The sequence below is a fragment of the Mesoplodon densirostris genome, chromosome 13 (assembly GCF_025265405.1).
Source record: "Mesoplodon densirostris isolate mMesDen1 chromosome 13, mMesDen1 primary haplotype, whole genome shotgun sequence".
Lineage (NCBI taxonomy): Eukaryota > Metazoa > Chordata > Mammalia > Artiodactyla > Ziphiidae > Mesoplodon > Mesoplodon densirostris.
In genome coordinates, this window is record NC_082673.1 from 8,353,938 (window position 1) to 8,373,588 (window position 19,651).

At 44.5% G+C, this 19,651-nt stretch overlaps 1 long non-coding RNA gene across 1 annotated transcript in view; it reads left to right on the plus strand.

Moving 5' to 3' along the window:
- The window catches only part of LOC132501009 (uncharacterized), a 57,225-nt gene extending 42,433 nt beyond the window's left edge, over nt 1-14,792 (plus strand). Inside the window, exons 3-4 of the long non-coding RNA XR_009534111.1 lie at nt 11,533-11,851; nt 14,303-14,792. This is a non-coding gene — a long non-coding RNA (uncharacterized LOC132501009). The remainder of the gene's footprint in view (nt 1-11,532; nt 11,852-14,302) is intronic.
- The last annotated feature ends 4,859 nt before the right edge of the window (nt 14,793-19,651 follow it).

Sequence of the window (19,651 nt, forward strand, 5' to 3'; positions counted from 1 at the left end):
CCGAGACGTGCTATTGATATCAGGATCTCCTGTGAGGCTGCTGGACCCCTTTCCATGGTCGGTGAGGAAGCAAAACCGGTCGGGAATGAGTTGGCTGTGCCATTAATCCCGGTACCTGAGCCAAGCTCCCCTCCGTTCATCTCGGTTGTGCTGACCCAGCGTTGACATGAGGCAATGTGCCGCCAGGGCCAAGGGCAGGGAGAGAACAGCACGTTGGCCAAGGGCACGAGAGCGGGGAAGGGACAGTCCTCAAGCCCGAGGGAGAAAGGGGGTGAGAGAGCCGCGAAGTCAGTGTGAGGAGTGTTTACAGGAGGGCGGTCGACGTGGCGACAGCAGGCAATTAGGGATGCTGTGTTCAGCCTGAGCAACGCGGGGTCCCGAGTGAGCGCGGGTAGAAGACCTCCTTCTGGGATGTGGCCTGCGGGGGCGCAATGTCCCCCGCCCATCTGCCACTTGCTCAGACATCCCTCTGGGACCCAGAAATCCAACCAAGCACAGACCTCTGGAGTCGAGAGTAAAATTTCACAAATGCAGCCCTGGCATTGTTCCTTGGCGGACGGCTTTTTATTTTTGTGAAATCCCATCTCTTCTCCCAGCGTTCAGCACCTGCTCTGTTCTTTAATAGCTCCCCAGGGCCTAGATCCAGCTGGACTTCACTTACAAAAACGAGAAGGATTACAGGCTTCTAAACAGAAAGGATGGCAGAGATCATCTAGTTCACTGACCTCATTTTACAAATGAGGAAATGGTGGCCAAGAGAGTCTGAGTTACTTCCCCAGGGTCACACAGCTTGTGCGGGGGGCAGAGGGGGGATATCAGCTGAAATGGATGAGCCCTCACTTAGCCTGTGAGGGGTCAGTGGAGCCAAAACCTGCCTCCTCAACACTGTTCTCTCCACACTGGTGGGTGGAGGACCATTAATTAATGAACACAGTATAAGTAAATGTTATGAATGTGGCCAGAAACTCTCAAATCCTGCCTTCAATTAATCATTCCTTTATATGAAGTTCCTAAGAGAAATATATCCATGGGGCGATGATCAGTAAGGCAAAAGAGAGTATTTTTAATTAGCGCAGGCTCTGTGCCAGACCTAAGAGAATTCCATCAGATTAAAGTCAAATCACAGAATGACGCCGATTTCAGACAGAGCTGGCCTAGGCAGCAAGCCCCCGGCCAGAATGATGAAGTCCATTTTTAGGAGGTTGTTTGGAAATGCCAGTAAGGGGGGAAATGGAAGAGCAAGGTGGTCCATGGAGAAAGAAGTTCTTCTCTGTTCTGAAAATCTTGATGGCACTGAGCTGGACACCAAGATGGACTCAGGGGCCATTTTTTCAAACTTGTTCAATTAGTAATTTAAGAGCTGAGGGTGCTGAGGTCTAGAGAGGTAAAGTGACTCCTCTCCCAGCTTTGACAAAACTCTGGGAACCTTCAGACAGACCATGGTGGAGCAGCCTGTCCAGGGGGCGGTGGTTTGATGGGATCCTTTAGAAAACTGAGAAGCTGCTGGAGGGCCGGGCCCAAAGGGGAGAAAGACCTGCAGTCACACCTAAGAAGCTCAACGCTCAGAGACGTCCCGACTCGAGACAAATCGCAGAACCAGGTCCTTCCCCTCTCCAAAGGCAGATGGACTCAAAGACAGGTGAGGCCCAGAGGCTCTGCGGCTGACCTTCCGGGGCCATCAGGTCCCATCATCTATCCTGATGCTCCCGTGAAGAGGGTCCTGGGGGAGGACAGAACTCTGAAGCGCTTAGTGTTTACCTGAGTCATTCAGGCAGAGACTGGATGAGTTTAAGAGGCACTTTAATGACTGGTTTGATCTGACAGATACTAATTTGTAGGGTTCTAACTACCCTGTCCCACACTACTTCCTGACCGAGCAGGGGGGTCCTAGAGATCTGAGCGGGTGTAATGAAGAAGCTATGAGATCTTCCGAGACTGTGCCATGGATATAAAAAAAGGGAGTCAACAGTTTCCTGTAATTCTAACACTCAGAGAGGCCCTACCGTGAACATTTCTGTCCCGCCCTCCCTTCCTCTCTTTTTCTTCTTTCTTTCCTTCTTTCTCTTTTCCCCACAAGGAGATGCTTCATTAAGAGGCTATAGCTTGGCTCCTAGAGCAAAGGTGACAGCTGTTGCTGGCCCCCAGCAACAGACTCGAGCTGGGGGTAACCCAGAAAGGCTCTGCTTTGGTTCTGCCCGCAGATGTGTTCCAGCCAGTTCTCTGGGGGTGGGGCGGTTTTCTCTGCTTCTCGGCGCAGTGGTGGGCCACCCACCATCACGTGCTTCTGTGTGCTTCCTGACACTCAGCCTCTCAACCTGAGTCATGCTGCACATAGTTTAAAAAAAAACCTTTGTTTTACTTAATATTAAATTGTGTGTAATTTCTCATGCAATTAGGTATTTTTTAAGAATATTATTGCAAATGAAGATAACATGATGTATTGAATCAATCTGCTGTTGTGGCTATTCAAGCAGTTTCTAATTTTTCACCCTGATTTATATTTTTATACATCAGTCTTGGTGGATAAGTATGACTCTTTCTGTACGGTAAACTCGGATGTTCTTGGAAGGGACAGGCTCGTGTTTAAGGAGACCCGTATTTTAGTGGTCTTAATACATTCGGCCAAATTTCTTCTTGGAAGGAGCAAGCCAATTCACACTTCACACTGACAGCTGAATATGAGTCTCCATCTCACTGCAATTTCTTCAACATTTTACCTTTGCCATTTTGACAGCTGGAAAATTTATCCTTTTTATTTTAAGAACTCTTTTTTTTAATTTGGGTGCACTGAGAGGCCTGTCGGATCTTAGCTGCCCAACCAGGGATCGAACCAGGGCCCCCCAGTGAAATCGCCAAGTCCTAACCACTGTATCGCCAGGGAATTCCCTATAACTTTTTAAATAGGATGGTATTGGCTACTATATTTGTTTCACTTTTAAACCCAGCTTATTTTAGATGTTATTTTAATGTGATCATTTAATAAAGATGTACTGTTGCTCATTGTTCCCTGGGATTGTACAGTGTAAAATGTAGACAACTGGATATATCAGCCCTAAAGTATTTCTAAATTTTGTTAAAATCACCTGTGGAATTTGCATATATTTCCTTTCTGATTTCCTTTATTGTTAGTGTGTTTAGAAAACCAGGCCTTATCCAGAGATCAGTTACACTTTTTTTTTTACAACTTTATTGGAGTATAATTGCTTCACAATGGTGTATTAGTTTCTGCTGTATAACAAGGTGAATCAGCTATACATATACATAGGTTCCCATATCGCTTCCCTCTTGCACCTCCCTCCCTCCCACCCTCCCTATCCCACCCCTCCGGGCGGCCACAAAGCACCGAGCTGATCTCCCTGTGCTCTGCGGCTGCTTCCCACTATCTATCTACCTTACGTTTGGTAGTGTATATATGTCCATGCCTCTATCTCGCTTTGTCACACCTTACACTTCCCCCCACATATCCTCAAGTCCATTCTCAAGAAGGTCTGTGTCGTTATTCCTGTTTTACCCCTAGGTTCTTCATGACATTTTTTTTTCTCTTAAATTCCATATATATGTGTTAGCATACGGTATTTGTCTTTCTCTTTCGGACTTACTTCACTCTGTATGACAGACTCTAGGTCTATCCATCTCATTACAAATAGCTCAATTTCGTTTCTTTTTATGGCTGAGTAATATTCCATTGTATATATGTGCCACATCTTCTTTATCCATTCATCCGATGATGGACACTTAGGTTGTTTCCATCTCCGGGCTATTGTGAATAGAGCTGCAATGAACATTTTCATACATGTCTCTTTTTTTTTTTTTTTTGTGGTACGTGGGCCTCTCACTGTTGTGGCCTCTCCCGTTGCAGAGCACAGGCTCCGGATGCGCAGGCTCAGCGGCCATGGCTCACGGGCCCAGCACTCCGCGGCATGTGGGATCCTCCCGGACCGGGGCCTGAACCCGTGTCCCCTGCATCGGCAGGCGGACTCTCAACCACTGCGCCACCAGGGAAGCCCAATACATGTCTCTTTTTGAATTATGGTTTTCTCAGGGTATATGCCTAGTAGTGGGATTGCTGGGTCATATGGTAGTTCTATTTGTAGTTTTTTAAGGAACCTCCATACTGTTCTCCATAGTGGCTGTACCAATTCACATTCCCACCAGCAGTGCAAGAGTGTTCCCTTTTCTCCACACCCTCTCCAGCAATTACTGTTTCTAGATTTTTTGATGATGGCCATTCTGACTGGTGTGAGATGATATCTCATTGTAGTTTTGATTTGCATATCTCTAATGATTAATGATGTTGAGTATCCTTTCATGTGTTTGTTGGCAGTCTGTATATCTTCTTTGGAGAAATGTCTATTTAGGTCTTCTGCCCATTTTTGGATTGGGCTGTTTGTTCTTTTGCTATTGAGTTGCATGAGCTGCTTATAAATTTTGGAGATTAATCCTTTGTCAGTTGCTTCATTTGCAAATATTTTCTCCCATTCTGAGGGTTGTCTTTTGGTCTTGTTTATGGTTTCCTTTGCTGTGCAAAAGCTTTGAAGTTTCATTAGGTCCCATGTGTTTATTTTTGTTTTTATTTCCATTTCTCTAGGAGGTGGGTCCAAAAGGATCTTGCTGTGATTTATGTCAGAGAGTGTTCTGCCTATGTTTTCCTCTAAGAGTTTGATAGTTTCTGGCCTTACATTTAGGTCTTTAATCCATTTTGAGCTTATTTTTCTGTATGGTGTTAGGGAGGGATCTAATCTCATACTTTTACATGTACCTGTCCAGTTTTCCCAGCACCACTTATTGAAGAGACTGTCCCTTCTCCACTGTACATTCCTGCCTCCTTTACCAAAGATAAGGTGACCATATGTGCGTGGGTTTATCTCTAGGCTTTCTATCCTGTTCCACTGATCTATCTTTCTGTTTTTGTGCCAGTACCACACTGTCTTGATTACTATAGCTTTGTAGTATAGTCTGAAGTCAGGGAGCCTGATTCCTCCAGCTCCGTTTTTCGTTCTCAAGATCGCTTTGGCTATTCGAGGTCTTTTGTTTTTCCAAACAAATTTTGAAATTTTGTGTTCTAGTTCTGTGAAAAATGCCAGTGGTAGTTTGATAGGGATTGCATTGAATCTGTAGATTGCTTTGGGTAGTAGAGTCATTTTCACAATATTGATTCTTCCAATCCAGGAACATGGTGTATCTCTCCATCTATTTGTATCATTTTTAATTTCTTTCATCAGTGTCTTATAATTATCTGTATACAGGTCTTTTGTCTCCTTAGGTAGGTTTATTCCTAGGTATTTTATTCTTTTTGTTGCAATGGTAAATGGGAGTGTTTTCTTGATTTCACTTTCAGATTTTTCACCATTAGTATATCGGAATGCCAGAGATTTCTGTGCATTAACTTTGTATCCTTCTACTTTACCAAATTCATTGATTAGCTCTAATAGTTTTCTGGTAGCATATTTAGGATTCTCTATATATAGTATCATGTCATCTGCAAACAGTGACAGCTTTACTTCTTCTTTTCCAATTTGGATTCCTTTTATTTCCTTTTCTTCTCTGATTGCTATGGCTAAAACTTCCAAAACTATGTTGAATAAGAGTGGTGAGAGTGGGCAGCCTTGTCTTGTTCCTGATCTTAGTGGAAATGGTTTCAGTTTTTCACCACTGAGGACGATGTTGGCTGTGGGCTTGTCATATATGGCCTTTATTATGTTGAGGAAACTTCCCTCTATGCCTACTTTCTGCAGGGTTTTTATCATAGATGGGTGTTGAATTTTGTCGAAAGCTTTCTCTGCATCTATTGAGATGATCATATGGTTTTTCTCCTTCAATTTGTTAATATGGTGTATCACATTGATTGATTTGCATATATTGAAGAATCCTTGCATTCCTGGAATAAACCCCACTTGATCATGGTGTATGATCCTTTTAATGTGCTGTTGGATTCTGTTTGCTAGTATTTTGTTGAGGATTTTTGCATCTGTGTTCATCAGTGATATTGGCCTGTAGTTTTCTTTCTTTGTGACATCTTTATCTGGTTTTGGTATCAAGGTGATGGTGGCCTCGTAGAATGAGTTTGGGAGTGTTCCTCCCTCTGCTATATTTTGGAAGAGTTTGAGAAGGACAGGTGTTAGCTCTTCTCTAAATGTTTGATAGAATTTACCTGTGAAGCCATCTGATCCTGGGCTTTTGTTTGTTGGAAGATTTTTAATCACAGTTTCAACTTCAGTGCTTGTGATTGGTCTGTTCATATTTTCTATTTCTTCCTGATTTAGTCTTGGCAGGTTGTGCATTTCTAAGAATTTGTCCATTTCTTCCAGGTTGTTCATTTTATTGGCATAGAGTTGCTTGTAATAATCTCTCATGATCCTTTGTATTTCTGCAGTGTCAGTTGTTACTTCTCCTTTTTCATTTCTAAGTCTATTGATTTGAGTCTTCTCCCTTTTTTTGTTGATGAGTCTGGCTAATGGTTTATCAATTTTGTTTATCTTCTCAAAGAACCAGCTTTTAGTTTTACTGATCTTTGCTATCGTTTCCTTCATTTCTTTTTCATTTATTTCTGATCTGACCTTTATGATTTCTTTCCTTCTGCTAAATTTGGGGGGTTTTGTTCTTCTTTCTCTAACTGCTTTAGGTGCAAGGTCAGGTTGTTTACTCGACATGTTTCCTGTTTCTTAAGGTGGGATTGTATTGCTATAAAATTCCCTCTTAGAACTGCTTTTGCTGCATCCCATAGGTTTTGGGTCTTCGTGTCTCTATTGTGATTTGTTTCTAGGTATTTTTTAATTTCCTCTTTGATTTCTTCAGTGATCACTTCGTTATTAAGTAGTGTATTGTTTAGCCTCCATGTGTTTGTATTTTTTTTTTTTTTCTTTTTGCGGTATGTGGGCCTCTCACTGTTGTGGCCTCTTCCGTTGCGGAGCACAGGCTCCAGATGCGCAGGCCCAGCGGCCATGGCTCACTGGCCCAGCCGCTCCGCGGCATATGGGATCCTCCCAGACCGGGGCACGAACCCGTATCCCCTGCATCGGCAGGCGGACTCTTAACCACTGCGCCACCAGGGAGGCCCATGTGTTTGTATTTTTTACAGATCTTTTCCTGTAATTGTTATCTAGTCTTATAGCCTTGTGGTCGGAAAAGATACTTGATATGATTTCAATTTTCTTAAATTTACCAAGGCTTGATTTGTGACCCAAGATATGATCTATCCTGGAGGATGTTCCATGAGCACTTGAGAAAAATGTGTATTCTGTTGTTTTTGGATGGAATGTCCTATAAATATCAATTAAGTCCATCTTGTTTAATGTATCATTTAAAGCTTGTGTTTCCTTATTTATTTTCATTTTGGATGATCTGTCCATTGGTGAAAGTGGGGTGTTAAAGTCCCCTACTATGAGTGTGTTACTGTCGATTTCCCCTTTTGTGGCTGTTAGTATTTGCCTTATGTATTGAGGTGCTCCTATGTTGGGTGCATAAATATTTACAATTGTTGTATCTTCTTCTTGGATTGATCCCTTGATCATTATGTAGTGTCCTTTGTCTCTTCTAGTAGTCTTTATTTTAAAGTCTATTTTGTCTGATATGAAAATTGCTACTCCAGCTTTCTTTTGATTTCCATTTGCATGGAATATATATTTTTCCATCCCCTTTCAGTCTGTATGTGTCTCTAGGTCTGAAGTGGGTCTCTTGTAGACAGCATATATATGGGTCTTGTTTTTGTATCCATTCAGCCAATCTGTGTCTTTTGGTGGGAGCTTTTAGTCCATTTACATTTAAGGTAATTATTGATATGTATGTTCCTATTCCCATTTTATTAATTGTTTTGGGTTCGTTATTGTAGGTCTTTTCCTTCTGTTGTGTTTCTTGCCTAGAGAAGTTCCTTTAGCATTTGTTGTAAAGCTGGTTTGGTGGTGCTGAACTCTCTCAGCTTTTGCTTGTCTGTAAAGGTTTTAATTTCTCCATCAAATCTGAATGAGATCCTTGCTGGGTAGAGTAATCTTGGTTGCAGGTTTTTCTCCTTCATCACTTTAAATATATCCTGCCAGTCCCTTCTGGCTTGCAGAGTTTCTGCTGAAAGATCAGCTGTTAACCTTATGGGGATTCCCTTGTGTGTTATTTGTTGTTTTTCCCTTGCTGCTTTTAATATGTTTTCTTTGTATTTAATTTTTGACAGTTTGATTAATATGTGTCTTGGCATATTTCTCCTTGGATTTATCCTATATGGGACTCTCTGTGCCTCCTGGACTTGACTATTTCCTTTCCCATATTAGGGAAGTTTTCAACTATAATCTCTTCAAATATTTCTCAGTCCCTTTCGTTTTCTCTTCTTATTCTGGAACCCCTATAATTCGAATGTTGGTGCATTTAATGTTGTCCCAGAGGTCTCTGAGGCTTTTCATTCTTTTTTCTTTATTCTGCTCTGCAGTAGTTATTTCCACTATTTTATCTTCCAGGTCACTTATCCGTTCTTCTACCTCAGTTATTCTGCTATTGATCCCATCTAGAGTATTTTTCATTTCATTTTTGTGTTTTTAATCGTTGCTTGATTCATCTTTAGTTCTTCTAGGTCCTTGTTAACTGTTTCTTGAATTTTGTCTATTCTATTTCCAAGATTTTGGATCATTACTATCATTATTCTGAATTCTTTTTCAGGTAGACTGCCTATTTCCTCTTCATTTGTTAGGTCTGGTGGGTTTTTATCTTGCTCCTTCACGTGCTGTGTGTTTTTCTGTCTTCTCATTTTGCTTATCTTACTGTTTGGGGTCTCTTTTTTGCAGGCTGCAGATTCGTAGTTCCTGTTGTTTTTGGTGTCTGTCCCCAGTGGCTAAGGTTGGTTCAGTGGATTGTGTAGGCTTCCTGTTGGAGGGGACTGGTGCCTGTGTTCTGGTGGATGAGGCTGGATCTTATCTTTCTGGTGGGCAGGTCCACGTCTAGTGGTGTGTTTTGGGGTGTCTGTGGACTTTTTATGATTTTAGGCAGCCTTTCTGCTAATGGGTGGCGTGGTGTTCCTGTGTTGCTAATTGTTTGGCATAGGGTGTCCAGCACTGTAGCTTGCTGGTCGTTTAGTGAAGCTGGGTGCTGGTGTTGAGATGGAGATCTCTGGGAGATTTTTGCTGTCTGATATTATGTGGAGCTGGGAGGTCTCTTGTGGACCAGTGTCCTGAAGCTGGCCCTCCCACCTCAGAGGCACAGCACTGACTCCTGGCTCCTCAATTTGGGATGATTTGTTGTCTATTCATGTATTCCACAGATGCAGGTACATCAAGTTGATTGTGGAGCTTTAATCCGCTGCTCCTGAGGCTGCTGGGAGAGGTTTCCCTTTCTCTTCTTTGTTCGCACAGCTCCACGGTCTCAGCTTTGGACTCGGCCCCGCCTCTCCGTGTCGGTTGCTGGAGGGCATCTGTTCTTCGCTCAGACAGGACAGGCTTAAAGCAGCAGCCGCTTCGGGGACTCTGGCTCACTCACACCCGGCGGGAGGGAGGGGCACGGAGGTGGGGCAAGCCTGCAGCGGCAGAGGCCGGCGTGACCACTGCACCAGCCCGAGGCGTGCTGTGCGCTCTCCGGGGGAAGCTGTACCTGGATCCCGGGACCCCGGCAGTGGCGGGCTGCACAGCCTCCCTGGAAGGTAGGTGTGGATAATGACCTGTGCTTGCACACAGGCCTCTTGGCAGCAGCAGCAGCCCCAGAGTCCCACACCCGTCTCTTGGGTCCGTGCTTTTAACCGCGGCTCGCGCCCGTCTCTGGAGCTCCTTTAAGCAGCGCTCTTAATCCCCTCTCCTCACGCACCAGGAAACCAAGAGGGAGGGAAGAAAAAGTCTGTTGCCTCTTCGGCAGCTCCAGACTTTTCCCCAGACTCCTTCCCGGCTAGCTGTGGCATGCTAACCCCTTCAGGCTGTGTTCACGCCGCCAGCCCCATTCCTCTCCCTGCGCTCTGACTGAAGTCCGAGCCTCAGCTCCCAGCCCCGCCCGCCCCGGCGGGCGAGCAGACAAGCCTCTCGGGCTGGTGAGTGCTGGTCGGCACCGATCCTCTGTGTGGGAATCTCTCCGCTTTGCCTTACCCAGGTACGTGGGGAGTTTCTTGCCTTTTGGGAGGTTTGAGGTCTTCTGCCAGCGTTCAGTAGGTGTTCTGTAGGAGTTGTTTCACATGTAGCTGTATTTCTGGTGTATCTGTGGGGAGGTAGGTGATTTCCGCGTCTTACTCTTCCGCCATCTTCCCCAGAAGTGCCCATGTTTAGTTTTGCAGGCGCTCTTGCCTCTTTCTTTAGATGGAAACAAATCTCATTTTAATTGTAAAAGCCTTCATTTACAGTGAATTTAACAATGAACAAGAAATAGATAAGTAATAAGGACCTACTGTGTAGCACAGACAACTCTACTCAGTACTCTGGAATGACCTATATGGGAAAGAATCTAAAGAATCTAAAAAAGAGTGGATATATGTGTATGTATAACTGATTCACTTTGCTGTACACTTGAAACTAACACAACATTGTAAATCAACTACACTCCAATGAAAACTTTTTAAAGAAGTAGACTTGCTGATGAAGATGTGGAGGAAAGGGACCCTTCCTACACTGTTGCTGGGAATGTAAACTGGTGCAGCCAATACGGAAAACAGTATGGAGGTGCCTCAAAAAATTAAACATAGAACTACCGTATGATCCAGCAATCCCACTTCTGGGTATCTAAAGGAAATGAAACCATTATCTTGAAGAGATAGCTATACCCCCATTTTCATTGCAGCATTAAATAGCCAAGGTATGGAAACAACCAAATGTCTGTCAACCGATGGATGAATGGATCAAGAAAATGTGTGTGTGTGTGTGTGTATATATATATATATATATATATACACACACACACACACAATGGAATAATATTCAGCCTTTAAAGGGGAAGGAAATCCTATCATTTGCAGCAACATGGGTGAAACTGGAGGGCATTATGCTAGTGAAATAAGCCAGACAGAGAAAGACAGAGTGGCATCACTTATTTGTGGACTCTAAACAAAAAAAATAGTCAAATTATAGAAGCAGAGAGTTGAAAAGTGGATGCCAGGGGCTGAGGTTGGGGGAAATAGGGAGAGGTTTGTAAAGAGTAAAATCTTTCAGTTATAAGATGAATAAAGTCTGAGGACATAATATATTAATGTGGTGACCACAGTTGATAACACTGTACTGTGTGATTGAAATTTGCTAAGAGAGTAGAACTTAGATGTTCTCACCAAAAATAAAAAGGGGGGGAGTAAATATGTGAGGTGATGGGTGTTAATTAATGGGGGAATCCTTTCACAATATCTATGTATATCAAATTATCGAATTGGTACACTTTAACTATCTTACAGTTTTACATGTCAATTTTACCTCAGTAAAGCTAGGAAAAGAGAAGTAAATTTGCAGATTTTTAATTAACCAAATGCAAAAAAAAAATCTTGGTATTTTAGTAGTCAACATAACAACATTCAACAAGAACGCAGCTCAACTCAGTTTTCCAAAGAATTGATTATTTTATATTTTAAAAGATTTCTTTTCTCCTACATCCTAGGAAGTCCAAAGCAGTGCCGTGCACCTGGCAAGGAGAGAAGAAAATGTTGTCTCATGTTACTGAGCAAGTCCATACACACCAGGAGGACCACTGTGAATCAGGCTTGAGCCAAATAATACTTAACAAAGGTGGCCCAGGGAAGGGGTGGGGACCAGGAGACAGAAGCATCCCATGAAGCACGAGGCCCGCGGAATCAATTCTCACCCCTGTGACCCAGGCATTACACCCGTGACACCAGCACAGACACAGCTGTTACTTACCGCTCTCCCTGCCTGAAGCAGCTGAATGGCTTTCACCTAAACCACAGAGAACATCCTTGGTAAGTGCATTCAAAATCGCCACTGTGTTTATGTCATAAAAGGGAGGTATAAGGAGACATTACTTAGATTAGAACTTCTATTTGCTTGTCTAGTGAAATTATTACCTAATTAATATGCTTGTTCCTGTAAGAGTTTATTCTGCACAGCAGAATGTTTTGAAGAAAAGCAATGCCAAACTTTGGTTTCATTTGACACATTCCAAAGTTCTAGTGTAAACCCAGAGTAGGAGGGCAATGCAGAGTCCCTAACTCTGGGGCGCAGCAGGTACAAAACATTTAAAAACTTCCAATGTCTGAAAAATTGCATATTAACGATTCCTAAGCCAGGCGTAGTCAAGAATTCTACAGCCAAACGATTTACAGTAAGTCCCCTACCTATGCATGAGTTCCGTTCTGAGAGCGAGTGTGTCCAATTTGTTCGTACGTCCAACAAAGTTAGCCTAGGAGGCCAGCTAACACAATCGGCTATATGGTACTGTACTGTAATAGGTTTATAATACTTTTCACGCAAATAATACATAAAAAACAAAAAAAACCATTTTTTAATCTTACAGTACAGTACCTTGAAAAGTACAGTAGTACAGCACAACAGCTGGCACACGGGCTGGCATCGAGTGAACAGGCAGGAAGAGTTACTGACTGGAGGAGGGAGAGGAGGTGGGAGATGGTAGAGCTGAGGGACCCTCAGCAATAGCAGACGGAGGACGAGGTTTAATTTCACTCACGCCTGATGTTGATGGAACCCACGGCCGCATCTTTGAAAGTTCACAACTTGAAGGTTCGTAGGTAGGGGACTTACTGTACAGTATTTTAGTCAACGTCTGTGTTTAAAAAAATCACTCATAAAGTGATTTAATATATCACCTCTGCTTAAAAACTGCAGCATACCATTAGTGAATAACTTCGGAGTGCACTGAAAATGAAAACTTCATTTTCAATTTTAACAATGAAATACAATATCAATTTAACTATTGCTTAAATGCCTGGAAAGTCAAACTGTCTTTCCTAGGTACGTTTTCCATTTGGGCGAGGGCTCACATGAGAGGTAGCGTCATCCACAGAGGGACTGTTTTATGGCAATCATAGCGCTAGAGCACACTCGCTAGTATACACTGTATAAGTCACAACATCAGAGGAGTTCCTGACCTTGGCACATTGGAAGTCCCCAAAACACAGCAGATCGGGCAGCCCTTAAATGCAAAGATAATTCTCTATAGGAAGGAATCGCTATCGTGGTGTCTTCCTTGATGGGAACATTGGGGGAAGGCAGTTATCCTGTGCAGTCCTGGGTGGGGCTGGGTTAAACCTGACAGAAACGGCAGCCGAGGTGCTGAGGGCAAACCCAGAGGTGTGGTGACAGAAGAGACAGTGCAGGCAGCGTGTGGTCGTGTCCATCCCGAGGAGAGAGATTTCAGCAGCCACATCACCTACGCATTCAAAGCCCCCTGCTAGCTTAGCCGTTGGGCACACACACTCACGGGGCTCCGGAGAGCACTGGGCACCGTGCGCAGCTGCACGGGTGTTGACGGTGAACAGCAGGTGTGAGCAGGCCGGGCTGCAGCCGTCGGCATAGAACTGCATCGCTGCAGACAGGGGTGCTCTGGGCCCAGCTCCCCAGCTGCAGCACCACGCTTGCAGGAGGGGCTGCTGTATTTTCGCCTTTGCGGGGTGGCCGAGGTGCAGCTCTGCAGTAACTCTACGCCCACCTGATCCCTCCCTTCACACGAATGTGGTCTCTGCCCAGAGCACACGACTGACCCCCTTTTCTGCTTTCTCCTCCTCCTCTTGCTGTCAGTGTGAGGGCGCCTTTCCCCTGCCCCCTCGCCCAGCTAACCTGGGGCGGCAGGTCCCTGTTTTTAATCATTATCTGTGCACTTACGTGCTAGATCTTACTTATCAGGGTGTCCAACCCCCGCCTTTTATAAAGGATATGAATAGCCAGAGAGTTAGCAAAGTGCTTAGAATTGCTTCCTTAGATTAACGGTGGCGCCCTTGGCTGTGTCTCTAACATCTGAAAGGTCAGGGACGTCTGAGAGCCCATTTGCCTGTAAACACATCTGACTATTAGGTGATAAAGCCAATGCACAGTCCAAAGGAAGGAACCAAACCGCTTTCTGCCGTTCCCTTTAGATTGCCAGCAAGCAGCTGTTCTCCTGGCCTCTTCTTCCCATACACCAGCTGAGTGGGAGGAAGTAGTTTTACCCCTCTCTCTCCTTCCCACGTCGCCATGCCAGGGCTGCGTCATTTCTTTCTTTATACCTCTGGTGAAGCTGTTGGTTAATAAGAGCTGGGGGAGTTCTGATCTTCAGGGCTCTCGGGTCTTGTGTATAAAGTGAGGGGTCCTTCCTGGTCCAGCTCAAACGTACCGACAGCCTCTGAGCGCCCAAGTTCTGCGTTTAATTCTGCTGAGTCTTGTTTCTTTCTTCTGTCTTCTACTATCTTAACGTGTAGGTGCCAGCTCCCCAGAGGAAACACCCCAGCCAGGAAGTGGATACAGGAGAGAAGTAAGGGAGATGAGAATGGAGACACCAAACACAGAGGTTTGCAGGCTTAACTGGCATATGGAGATGATACGAGGAGCCTGCATAAATTCAAATCCCCAGATCTCCCGACTACTTGAATTTGGATTCAGTAGCTCTAGGATGGAAGTACTGGACCCCAGAATCTACATTCTGGCGCCCTGATAATATCATAAAAGTGAGTCTTGCATGTTTTCCTGTCCTGAAAGAATCAAGTACCTGTGGCTTGAGCTCCCTGATCTAAGTCAGTGCTTCCAAGTGATGTGTGCTCAGATACTGCTTCCCAGGGGTGGCCCAGGGACCCTTGACCAGCCTCATCCATTTCCCTTGCTGTGCTTTCCAACTGCTGTCATTTGTTCTGAGTGTGCCGACGCGAAAGAGGTTGTGAAGCGCTGGCTAAGCCATGCTGTTTTAGGATCCCATACAGGCTAACTATCCCTTGAATAATAAAGCTGATTTCAGAGGAATTATAAATAAAATAAAAGAGGAGAGTGGAAAGGATATAGTTTGGGGCCAGGTTGGGGCTCAGGAGAGGTCTCTGCACAACATCCTCGTCCACTGCACCAATCCAGAGAGACGGAAAGCCCTGGCGAGAGGGAGGATGCCACAGTTCACGTTTTTCAGACAAGGGATGCTCTCCTGTTGTCAGATCACTGCTTCTTGTCTTTCTCTCACCTTTTCACAGCGGTTCTCACTGCCTTGTGTTTTTGTTGTTGTTTTTTTTTTGGCAGTACACGGGCCTCTCACTGTTGTGGCCTCTCGCGTTGCAGAGCACAGGCTCCGGACACGCAGGCTCAGCGGCCATGGCTCACGGGCCCAGCCGCTCCACGGCACGTGGGATCCTCCCGGACCGGGGCACGAACCCGTGTCCCCTGCATCGGCAGGCGGACTCTCAACCACTGCGCCACCAGGGAAGCCCTGCCTTGTGTTTTTAAAGCATGTCCTAGGATGCTGCTTGACTGTCCAGGAAGATAGTACTCACCCATCAGCTGTACAGGTTCACAGGCACATCTGGTGAGAATTCAGAGGGATTTTGTTCCTTGTTTTGAGATCAGAGAATGGCATCATGTCAGTGAGAGCACATCTGCTGAACTTGTCTTTGACATCAGCATCTGGAAAGATAGATAGGGATCAGGCGGCCTTCCTCTGCCAACCAGAGCCCATCTCGCATTTAGACAAGTTCCCCCTTGTATACGATTTTTGGCCTCCCAGGCTGCAGGCAGTGTCGGGTGACAGGGTGGCCAGTGTTCCGGGTGTTCTCACCCTCTGGTTCCTTGTCCTTGACTTCCCTGACTGGTGTCTGCCAGAGGGTTCAGAGCAACAGTAGCAAAGTGCACTTATTGCTCTGAAAGCCCGTCACAACCTGCTCCCGCTGGAGGTGCTGCAAGGGGTGGAGGTGGAGGTACCAGTGATTTAAGATGGTCTTACCGGCAATTTCGTTAAACCTGCTGCACTGTCTCAAGGCAGGAAGGTAAATGAACGTGCTAGTGACTGAACCAGCTGGCATTTGAAAGAGGAGGAGCAAGAGAGAGACACCTCCCCGGGAATCTCGACAGGTGAAAAATGACCCAGAAGAATCCTTTGTTCAATAGTCAGCTTGGCTGGCACAGGTACTAAAAACCAACTCATATTTGCTATAATTTGCTTAAGATTTCTGCTAAAAGTCCCTGCCCATTTCACCAGCACACAGAGGACTGGAGGGTGGGTTTTACATATTGTTGTTTTCTACCTACATGCTTTTCTTTGAATATCAACTCTCAATTATTTGTAATATCGCAAATACACAATTATGGTAAAAAAAATCCACAGATTATTTTTAGTTGACTTTTACACGTAGTTTTATATTTACATATGAAAATGAGTGTGCTTCATGCTTGGAGAATTCATGTTTAACAAAGTAATGAAGCCCTACTGAGCCGATCTCCCTCTGCAAATGTTGGCCGTCTGCCCAGTTCCTGTCCGACTCCTTTTATGGGCTCTTATCTATAACCCACGATGTCCTGGGATTCAATATTAGCAACGCTTAGACATTTCGGCTAGTAGGAGAGATAAAGTTAAATGTTTGCATTTCTACCTTTGTCTTTTGACAAAATGAATGGGAGCTGCAAACGTTGTAATGAGGCACACTGGCTGTGCCGAGCAGGCTTGGTGTTGCTGAAGGGGGCGGAGGATTTGGTAGCACATGATGTGGGTCTGAATCCCAGCTCTGCTACTCAACAGTACAGCCCTAAGCAAGTAATTTAGTCTCTCAGACATTAGACTCTCACCAGCTAAGGGTCATCATCGTCAGTGGCCTGCTTACCTCATGGGGTGGGGGTGAAGGTCACAGAGGACGGGAGATACAAAACCAGTCAGTAAACTGCAGCTCAGTCTTTTATATTTCAGACAGTCTAGGGCTCCGGTGCTAGGAGGTCTCCTACATGTCAACAAAGCGGTATCTTAGCTTGAGCAAGCGGTCGTTCTCAGTGATCAAGAATGACATTTTCGGGCTTCCCTGGTGGCGCAGTGGTTGAGAGTCCACCTGCTGATGCAGGGGACACAGGTTCGTGCCCCGGTCCGGGAAGATCCCACATGCCGCGGAGCGGCTGGGCCCGTGAGCCTGCACGTCCGGAGCCTGTGCTCCACAACAGGAGAGGCCACAACAGTGAGAGGCCCGCATACCGCAAAAAAAAAAAAAAAAGAATGACATTTTCTACACACAGAGAGATAGTCTGCCCCAAATAAACTGCAAATTAACTTTCCGCTTACTTCAAAGTTTCTTTTCAAGCTGCAGGAGTATGAGAAGGAGGCATCAGAACAGATATCCTCATGCCGAAATCAGGAAAACTCGAATAGAGGCTCAAAGCCAGTGGTGTGGCTTCTACACCTCTGCCCTGCCCAGGGTGCAGAGCTTGTCTTTTTCTCCTCTCCCACCCCCGAACCCTGAGGTGATCTCATTTAACCCTGTGGTGTTGAATGCCATGTATATGCTGAAGATGCTGGAAGTTACAGCTCCGAATTGAAACTTTCCCTGAGCTCCAAACATATACCCAGTTAAATTTTCAATACTGTCACTTGGTTATCTAACAGGTACTAGAAAATTAACATGGCCTATACTGAGCCATTGATCTCCTCTTCAAGTCCACTTCCCACCGAGCCTTAAGTATTTCAACCAATGGCAGGACCAATAGCTCAGATCAAAATTACAGGAACCATGCATGCTAGACTCTGCCCTGGAGCCTACCAGGGTTCAAATCTCAGCTCTGCCGCTTATTAGCTCTGTGACTTTGGATAAATTACTTCATTGTTCTGTGCCTCAGTTTCCTTATCTGAAAATGGGAACCACACAGTACCTATCTCTTCATATTTTTTGGTGAAGATAAAATATGTGTTAGTACACATCAAGCACTCACAACGGTGCCTAGAGCGTTGTAGGTTCTATGGAAGGGTTTGCTGCTGTTATCATTTCCTCATGCCTTGTCTAAATTTCATTAGCTCTACTTCCAAAGCATACCTTGAACTGGATGACTTTTCACTATCCCAATACCACGGCCCCAGTCCAGACCATCATTCCAGCTCTGCAGAACTCCCAGGCCCTTCCTACGTGCCTCCCTGTCTTCGCTCTCCCTCTGCTCGGTCCATCCTCGGCAGAGCAACCAGAGTCTAGGCTCCTTACCTCAAGTCCCCCCTGTACTGGCCTTGCTTTCCTTTACGATCTCATTTCTGTTCCCTACCTCATTCAGGATGGTCTAGCTGCCATGACGGCTTATTTGCATGACTTAATTCTCAGCTCAAATGGCATGTCTTCTAGGAGGCATTCTCTTGTCTCCACCGTCAGGGGCCTCCTCTACCAGTCACTGCCCACCACCGTCATACCCTCCTCTTCTCTTCATAGGCTTAGCGGGATCTGAAGCGACCATATTAGTGGACAGGCCTAGAGGTCCCTGTTCATTTCATCCCATGGAACCTCAGGTCCTTGACTGTGAGGACCCACTTTGTCTACTTTGTTGACATGCCCTGACAGTGTTGAACTTTACCTGACGCTTCAGAGCCTGGAAAACAGTAAAGTCTAAGAAATCCCCCCCATCCTTTGTATTTGAGAAATGATTTGCTTGCAAAGAACCATCCATCATACACCATGATCAAGTGTGGCTTATCCTAGGAATGGAGGATTCTTCAATATATGCAAATCAATCAATGTGACACACCATATTAACAAATTGAAGGATGAAAACCATATGATCATCTCAATAGATGCAGAAAGAGCTTTTGACAAAATTCAACACCCATTTTAAAAAAAACTCTCCAGAAAGTAGGCATAGGGGAAACTTACCTCAACATAATAAAGGCCATATATGACAAACCCACAGCCAACATTGTACTCAATGGTGAAAAACTGAAACCATTTCCAGTAAGATTAGGAACAAGACAAGGCTGCCCACTCTCACGGCTATTATTCAACATAGTTTTGGAAGTTTTAGCCACAGCAATCAGAGAAGAAAAAGAAAAGGAATCCAAATCAGAAAAGAAGAAGTAAAACTGTCATCGTTTGCAGATGACATGATACTATACATACAGAATCCTAAAGATGCCACCAGAAAACTACTAGAGCTAATCAATGAATTTGGTAAAGTAGAATACAAAGTTAATGCACAGAAATCTCTTGCATTCCTATACGCTAATGATGAAAAATCTGAAAAAGAAATTAAGGAAACACTCCCATTTACCACTGCAACAAAAGGAATAAAATACCTAAGAATAAACCTACCTAAGGAGACAAAAGGCAGAAAACTATTAAGACACTGATGAAAGAAATTAAAGATGATACAAACAGATGGAGAGATATACCATGTTCTTGGATTGGAAGAATCAACATTGTGAAAATGACTCTACTACCCAAAGCAATCTACAGATTCATTGCAATCCTTATCAAACTACCAATGGCATTTTTCACAGAATTAGCACAAAAAATTCACAATTTGTATGGAAACACAAAAGACCCCAAATAGCAAAAGGAATCTTGAGAAAGAAAAATGGAGCTGGAGGAATCAGGCTCCCAGACTTCAGACTATACTACTAACCTATAGTAATCAAGACAGTATGGTACTGGCACAAAAACAGAAATATAGATCAATGGAACAAGACAGAAAGCCCAGAGATAAACCCACGCACATATGGTCACCTTATCTTTGATAAAGGAGGCAAGAATATACAATGGAGAAAAGACAGCCTCTTCAGTAAGGGGTGCTGGGAAAACTGGACAGGGACATGTAAAAGAATGAAATTAGAACAAGCCCTAACA